This window comes from Vollenhovia emeryi, unplaced genomic scaffold (genome assembly GCF_000949405.1).
Source record: "Vollenhovia emeryi isolate VEMERY1.0 unplaced genomic scaffold, V.emery_V1.0 DF939121.1, whole genome shotgun sequence".
Lineage (NCBI taxonomy): Eukaryota > Metazoa > Arthropoda > Insecta > Hymenoptera > Formicidae > Vollenhovia > Vollenhovia emeryi.
Window position 1 is genome coordinate 4,229,278 of NW_011967245.1, and position 8,683 is coordinate 4,237,960.

Consider the following 8,683-nt stretch of genomic DNA (forward strand, 5'->3'; position numbering starts at 1 on the left):
ATCTCGATGTCGATTACGGGGCTCGTGGCACGCACGTTTTGTTTGGTACTGCGGGCGTTTAATTGAATCTCTCGCGGTGAATTTGTGATAATTGATCTTCTCGAGGCAAGAATATATTTTGTGAATTCGTGTTTCGCGACGCTGTCGGTTCGCCGAATGTTCTGCCTTCGATTTGGTCCCGGTAAGTAGACTGTGCGCGTATTAAACGTGGTCTTTTTGTCCGAGGGATAAAACTTTCCTCTCGAGGAATAACCGAACGTTATTTTGATATATTATTTATATATCAGGTGCGATTTTTATATCTCGATGTCGATTACGGGGCTCGTGGCACGGTCGTTTTGTTTGGTACTGCGGGCGTTTAATTGAATCTCTCGCGATGAATTTCTGTTTATAATTTATCTTGGGGCAAGAATATTTAGTGAATTCGTGTTTCGCGATCGAGCGAAATGCTGTCGGTTCGCCGAATGTTCTGCCCTCAATTAGTCCCGATAAGTGCACTGACAAAAAATGTTTTTAATCTAAGTAAATGGGTTTACTTAAAATTATTTTTTGTTACTGAAGTAAATATTTATTCCATTTAAGTAAAAATATCAAATTTCAAGTAAAGCTATGTATTATATTAAATAAGTTAATTTAAATCATTACATTTTCTACATTCAAATAAAGATTTCATGAGATATAGAATGCTATTATTAAATAAAATAATTGTTCTCGTTAAATTAGAAATCCAATTTTCTTCGCGGTGAAAATTAGATCTTAGTAAACATTTTATAGAATTAAAATAAAACTTTTTACATTAAAAATTATCTATTCTTTGATATTGGATAAATACTTAAATTAAAACAGTGCATGTTTTAATTTGATTATTAATTTTTAAACTTAAGTTAATAAGCTATTAGGAGCCACTTAATGAATAATTTTCTTGAGTAAAGTAATATTTTTTTGGATTAAGACATTTTTTATCAGTGTATTTTCTATACACGTTTTTTAAACGTGGTCCTTTTCTCTGAAGAATAAAACTTTCTTCTCGAGGAATAGCCGAACGTTAATTTTTATACAGGGTGTTGAAAAAAAGGGTTACATATTTTGATAAGAGGTAGTATTGGTCAAAACAAGAAGAAAAGGTTTAAACATGGGTCCTAAGACTAATATCTTCAGAGATATTTTATCTCTTTATCTTATCTATATTAAGCTAGTTTGTTATTTGAGCTCTTTGTCATTTTCTTATTAGTCGTGTCATCTTTAGAATGTAATGAACAAAGGAGTAGGGAAGAATGGGGTACAATGGGGATATCTTTTTTCTAGGTGCTTTAAAAACAAGAAATAAAGAGAGATTCTTGTGAGATCTGACTTGTGGTGTCTATTGCGAACCAAACGTAAATATCAGGAGAGATAAATGAAGTTATGGTGCGTGACTTGAAAGAGTGCGTGATTCTCTAAGACGTTCATTATATTCTAAAGATGACACGACTAATAAGAAAATGACAAAGAGCTCAAATAACAAAATAGCTTGTATCTCTGAAGATATTAGTCTTAGGACCCATGTTAATTAGACCTTTTCTTCTCGTTTTGACCAATACTACCTCTTATCAAAATATGTAACCCTTTTTTTCAACACCCTGTATATTCTTTATATATTAAGTGCGATTCTTATATTGACTGAGTGTACTCGTTTTGTTTAGTACAATACTACGGGCGTTTAATCGAATCTCCCGCGATGAATTTCTGTTCATAATTAATCTACTCGAGACAAGACGAATTCGTTTGAAATCCGAAACAATCGTGTTTCGTGATCGAGCGAAATGCTATCAGCTAGCCGAATATTCTGCCTTCAATTAATCTCGGTAAATATACTGTGGCCTTTCTCCGAGGAATAAAGCTCACTTTCGTTTCGAAGACCAACCGAATAATTATTTATATATCGAGTGCGACTGGCGCGTACTCGATATCTATTATCGGGATTTATGGCACGATTGTTTCATTTATTATATAGTACTGCGCGAGTTTAATTGAATCTCCCGCGATTTTTATTTATAATCAGCCTGCATTCTGTAGAGATTTTTGCTCTACAAGCTCTCTAGCACTTACGACTCTCTCTTTCCTCGCTCTTTGCTCTTTCTTTCTTGCCCGACACCGCTACATACCGGCTTACGAAGGGCACTTTTACGGAGTATAGCCCTTGCAATCTTCTTGAGACAAGTTTCAATTTTCGTGAGAATTTGTTAGGAATCTGAAACAATCTTGTGATCGAGCCAAAACGCTAGGCGGTGTGCTAGCAGTTCGCCGGCAGATTCAAACGGAGTACCACGGCGGATTGACGTGAATTGTGTCCGCATTAACCCTCCCATTGTTTCACGTATTGTGCGCGAGACACTGCCTGTCGGACGCCTGTGGCTCGTACGGGTTCTATTCCTGAGACGTGACTTGGGATACGTGAGACACACGTGCATCGGGTGTGACGCAGTGTCTTGTTTTTTTTCTTTTCGGAACCTAAGACATTTAAAATTTCAAAGACTTGAAAAAAGATTAGCGCTACAAAATCAATACTTATTTTAACAGAGTTCATTTTTTTAAGCGTCTAATCTTACAAAAACGACCGGGTAGCGAAAGGATATGATGATTTAATCTGGCGGTAGATTGCCAGAAATCGAGAATCTGCAGTTATATCTTGTTAGCAGATTCTTTTTTATTTCCGGCATTCTGCCGGTACAAAATTTATCGCGGACCTTTTGCCAAATCTGCTCTTTTTCTTTAACAGTTTGATTATCTAGGTTCGTTTCAAATATTTTCGAACGCACTTTATGCATCACCCAGCGCTTTTTACAAATCACAATATAAATTTCTTTAAAATCGTAATTTAAAAACACATTCAAATAACGCACGTGTAATGCTAGCAACGCCGTGAGGCGAAGCACATTTCATTCGCGGTTGAAGCAAGAGTCAGCCTGGGCTTTGCCGGTCCGCGATAAACGGAAAGAGAGATGCGCCGCAGGATTAAATGCGTAATTGATCTGCGGGCAAGAACCGCAAGCTCGAGATACAATTTTATCGATGCTGGAAGTGTTCCTGGCCCACCCCAGCGAGGACGACCCCATGAAGGACGGCGTCAGCATAAAGCGTATGGGAAATTGTGGGAATGACGGGGGGGACAGGTCGGTCGCCTCGGGGAATTGGTTCGCAATATCGCAGGACTTAGAGAAGTATCATCGAAGGATAGTTTACATCGGCTAGTGCCGTGTCGCGATTAACTTCGCTCTACTCGACGGCGATTGCTTTTTCGGGCACGAGCGAAACGTGAGAGTGACTTGTTAGGCGCACGGATTGCGCGTGGGAACATTTCGAGCCACGAAGTGCGCCGTGTCTGCTCTCGAAACGATTATTACTTAAAGTCGAGCGCGAGACTTGAATTAATTACGTCTCTCTCGGCGCGTCATTATGACAATTATAATCTGAATTAACACGATGCAATCGCTACACGGAGCCCCCCCAATATTCGCGTGGTTATTAAACTGGTCGCGGTTAGGAAAACTACGTTGATCTCGAACGTGAATTGTTCTGCTTATGTTACACGGGGAGAATCGTCTCTTAAAATTTACCCTGAAAATTATGCAATCGTGGGACAACATGGTACTTTGAAGAACTTTGTGAGTTTTTTAAATTTTACCATATAGTTTACTAGTAATTATACTTGGTTTATATTTTATTAGTGAAATTATTACTAGTAAAATTACTAGTAATTATGAAGTACATAAAGTTCTCCGAAATGTCACGTTGTCCCACGATTAGATAATTCTCAGGGTAAAGTGTGAGAACAATTAAGTGTCCGTAGGCAAATGGCCCCAGTTTTTTTTCGCATTCGATTTTGGTCACAAAGTAGGCACCGAAGGTCTCGCCAGCTGATTACAGAAATGTCGGTCTCAGACTGTACCTAGGTCGGTCTCAGACTGTACCTATTTAACGTTCCAGAAAGATCGGGCTCCAAAGGTCCCATTCCATTTCAAACAAATAGTTGGTGTGTGTCCAGACGGCTTTGTCGCTTACGTACTGGAAATTTGTAGAGCCTGATATCTCTGGAACGTTAAACAGGTACACTCTGAGACCGACATATCTGCGATCACCTCGACGAGACCTTTCGTTTGGTACCTACCTTGACCAAAATCGAATGCGAAAGAAATGGGGTCGATCTTGCTCTCACTCTTTAAAGAGAAAATTCCCTCCGTGTGAAGACATTGAAGACATAGGTAGACGTTTTACGCGTTTGCTGCAGAACAATTCACGCACGAGTATCAACGTAGTTTTCTTAACCGCGACCATTTACCAGTAAAATGTATGGTAAAATTAAAAAAAAAACTCATAAATTTGTTCAAAATGTCACGTTGTCCCACGATTACATGATTTTCGGGGTAAATTTGAAAAGAAGTGTACGCTTTTAATTTTTGATCGTGTTTTTATGTTCCGCGGGTGAAGAGCGAAATTTGTAATTGGCGGAACGTGGAGATCGATTTATCGGTCATTTTTCTACGACGGCGTTGCGAAACGCTATGATGCAGATAACATTGTTGTTGGCGGGATAATAGTTGATAAACGATCAACATTTCGGTGATCACAAGATTTGTTAAGCACACAGGCTGCTTCGCCGCAACGCGTCGCCAAACAAACGTGGCGCCATGTCAAAACGGCGTCACCCGATTCTGATAATGCCGATTTACGATGCGCTTAACGGCCGCTAATTATCTGATTTATCGTGCAACGTTGCACTAATGCGATTAACATCGTAGCCGGGCTTCGCCTATTCCGCGGCGGTACCGCGATTTCAAATCTCTCGTCTGCACGATTATCGGCGATAATGCGAAATGGCGTCCGTAGCGTTGTACAGGTGCGACTCATAGCTGTACGTTTAACGCCGCCAGCTCGGCAATGCCGTTACGTAACGACACCTATAAGAATATTTACAAGATACCTATCTTAACACGCACACATTTTACGTTGTCAACGAACTGGATTTTTCCTCTCATCAAAGAGAGTTTACCGGCAGTTTTCGCGATATGGGAAAACGCATTGCAGAAACCGCGCAGTCTTTTTAACAGATTCCGGGATATGCAGGAGAAAGTCCCCCATTATGAGACAGGATCTTAATATGCGATAGCGAGGTTTCTGTTAAATTAATAGGCATCTTCGGTTGATTCCACCATGAATTTATTGCCCCTGGTGGCGAAATCTGTTCAGTGGAGCATATTGATTGTTAAATTGTGCAATCGTTGCGAAAACAGACTTGTGAATTGAATTTGGATGTTGAAAACCTGCTGTCTCATATTAAAAATCCATCTCATAATAGAGGACTTACCTCTGTTAATAACAGGACATTATTCTTTATTTGACATTGACACAAATCGGTGATTATCGAACGTTCGAAGGATGCGCGAGAAGAGATTATATTTGGGGCCTTTGTTACGGAAAAAATAAGACTTGGTGAATAATTGGGGAACTAGATAATGTAAGACAATATTTTTTATTTTCATTCGCAACACTGTTTCGTTGAAATATACGTTGCGTTAAGGAAACTTTAAATTTGCCGCTACACACATCCTAGTACAAATATTTGCACGGTATCCTCTTTATTTGCATGTGCGCAAATAAATTTATAATACTTTCAGGAAATATTCCCAGGAAACTAAAAATTCTCAGTTTCATAATACATGCAAATGCATAAATAAATCCGTAAATATTAATTCAGGCAACAGCGTTGTCAAACAGAGAGGCACATATCGAAAAGGTTAATCTCGCGATCAGCCTTTAATCCGACGTTCCGTCCCGATTACATCGATAATTTTCCAACTACTTGTTCCTGGGTGTTTCTACGCCAATATTACATTTAACCTTGCACACCGCAAGTACACACGTAAGCACGCCATTATCGTTGTACATTGTGTATATTTGCATGTGCGTCGACTACGATTTCGCACATCCGCGCTCTGTTGATTCAAAATATTGTCGCTATGTGTTCAACAATCTTCATTTAACGGTTCGAATTATTAAGATTGCACTGCATTACGCACAATGATTTATCAGCATTTGCCCGGCAAATATTCTTTTAATGTTTAAAGACCCCTCCTCGCGCCCCGGCGGCCGCCCCGGCGTGGTGAGTAATTACAATGTAAATGTGTAAATATGTACAAAACATGTATCTACAGAGAGCGTGGAAATGCGAAACAATTACACAGTTTCCGAAAATATATACCGCGCAAATAATATCGCGCGTGTTTGCACATCGCGTACATTCAGATTTAAATTACGGGTCAGGCAAAAGACGATTGCAGCTGCAAAAACGATGCCTCGATCCTTGATATAGCCGAACATTTTACGTATCCGACGACTACTTACTTAAACAATGCTTTTCATCTTCCTTCTGACGTTTAAGATTACTATATTAATTACCGCGCGACATGTTACATAAGCGGAAACACCATTAGTCGTATGAATGTTTCATTAGCACAAGTTTGATAGGTTATTAATTAATAACATTAACGCTCGTACGTGGCGTGGTTCTTCGGTGTATCGCGCGGCTTCGGAAGGGAACAGCTTTCCCGAAAATTAACTCGTATCTTTTTTTTTTTGTCATTAGATCTTCAAACAGCCATAAGACGTCAACTGCCCATCACACCTCACGCCATGGATCCCCATAAACCTTGGCAAACGCGTCAAGATCCCACAAAGGCCGCCCGACAGCATCCCGAGGCCGCCGCTCACCGCAGGGGTTGCGTGTCTTTTTTCGAGTGCGCCCATGCAGGGGGATGCAGTTGAGAAGCTCGTATAGGGTGAGTAGCCGAACATTTACACGGTGCCCAGCTGTGGCCCCACGGTGCCCCGGTGGTGTTGTACGCCACGATTCTCTTAGAGGGGGCACGGCTTTGGGCGCGTGCTTACCCCACGCTGCGCGCTTGCCACCTGTTCCTCGACGGAGCCGCAGCGGGTGGCGAAGGGGGTGGATTTGCTCCGTCGTTCCTATTATCTAATACACACCCGCCGATAGACCGATACGACAATAGATACGATCTGATAAATCGACCTGCTTGATGCCGGACGAGGGTGACCGGCAATCAGACGTGTCACTTCCGGCCCTGAAATCGATGTCAATATGCGGCGAGTTTATATAAGATTGATAGATACGTAATGCTTGAAACGATGGATTAATTGCGGTGTATTATTGATTTCCAAAGAGCGGACAAAGAGTGATGGGATCAAAATGTAGATATAATGAATTAACCCTTGAAGACGCGATAGGAAGGAATTTTTTTAATATTAAAAAAATATTATATCCTAGGAGAACAAATACGCTAGATTATTCGTGTTTTCGTTTTTCGCTATCCTGATTATAATTGCAATTCTAATTTCAAAATTCAAATAGGAAAATTACCAGTGTAAATAATGCATTCCAGTTTCCCGTCACAGAGGAAATCGAGAGGGAATTAATAATAAATTTAAAAAATTCAGATACGCGCTTAATGACGGAGACCAATGAGGGTTTAATATGTCATTTATCGTTTCGTTAACTTTTCGACATATTTTCAGGGTTAAAATGATCCTCAATTCGAGTATTTTATTTTATGCATGTAATCCTGGAGAGAGAGAGAGAGAAAGAGAGAGAGATACATTGCGTTATCAAGATTTTTATTTTATTCAGCGTTTCAAAAGTGAAATGCACTTGACAAAATATAAACATAATTAATATGATGTATAAAGCCGGGCTTAACTTTTTGAATAAAAGGTACAAGCGCGTATTTCATTTATGAATTAAATGTAATTGCAGGACCTTATGTACTATAATATTATACATATGTATAACTAAAATAAAATCAAAATTAAATCTTGATATAAAAATGAAGAAAAAAGGAAATAGTCCAAGATATGACAGAATTAAAATTTAGACGATGGAAACTTTTTGCTTAACTAAAACAAAGTATATGCAAAATTAAAGAGTCTATCAGACCGTTCGGCCACGGTCAACTCTCCAGAATTACACATGTGCGCGAAAAGAAAAAAATTATCCGACACCTCTTACGATGCGTCAATCATAATTTTAGCGTCGCTTCGATTACACTCGCGCCGATCGTCTCGTCTTCGAGCGACAGGGTTCGTTCCAAAGTCACGCTCCGCGCCATCTTCCGCGACGTCGCGGACATTTTATTCCCGTTCGGTGGAATTTTTCGTTACGGCGACACTTCGATCAATATTTGCGCAGCCGGGACTGGGGACCACGTCACTCGACCTTCCGCGACCATATGTGAACGCGGCCACGTACGCCACAGCGGGCTGACGCGTGCTCGCGCGTACCATGTTGGAGACACTCAAGACCGGAGTCTGGCCTATGTGGCACATGATTTGTTCTGCTGCGATTACCCCTTCTGCACTCGATGAGAAAAATAGAGAGAAGCGACGAGCAATTAATTAGAATTCTTACGCTTTTAAATTCTGAATACGACTCTATTATTATGCAAGTATTTATTAACGAATTATTTTTAAATTAATCCCTCGTAAGGTCCAAAATTGACGGTTTACTGGCATTTTCATTAGCATTTTTAGCGAAAGTTTTCTGCGATAACGCTGAACTTCGGAATTTAACCCTTTAACTCATTAGGCAACGTAACAAATGAATTAGAGCGGATGATTGACCGCGTTCATGATT

General features: G+C 40.1%; 1 long non-coding RNA gene across 1 annotated transcript in view; it reads left to right on the top strand.

The window, feature by feature from the left end:
• LOC105570317 overlaps nucleotides 1-8,683 on the top strand; it is an 85,969-nt gene that overhangs the window by 3,215 nt on the left and 74,071 nt on the right. Inside the window, exon 2 of the long non-coding RNA XR_001009577.1 lies at nucleotides 6,623-6,815. This is a non-coding gene — a long non-coding RNA (uncharacterized LOC105570317). The remainder of the gene's footprint in view (nucleotides 1-6,622; nucleotides 6,816-8,683) is intronic.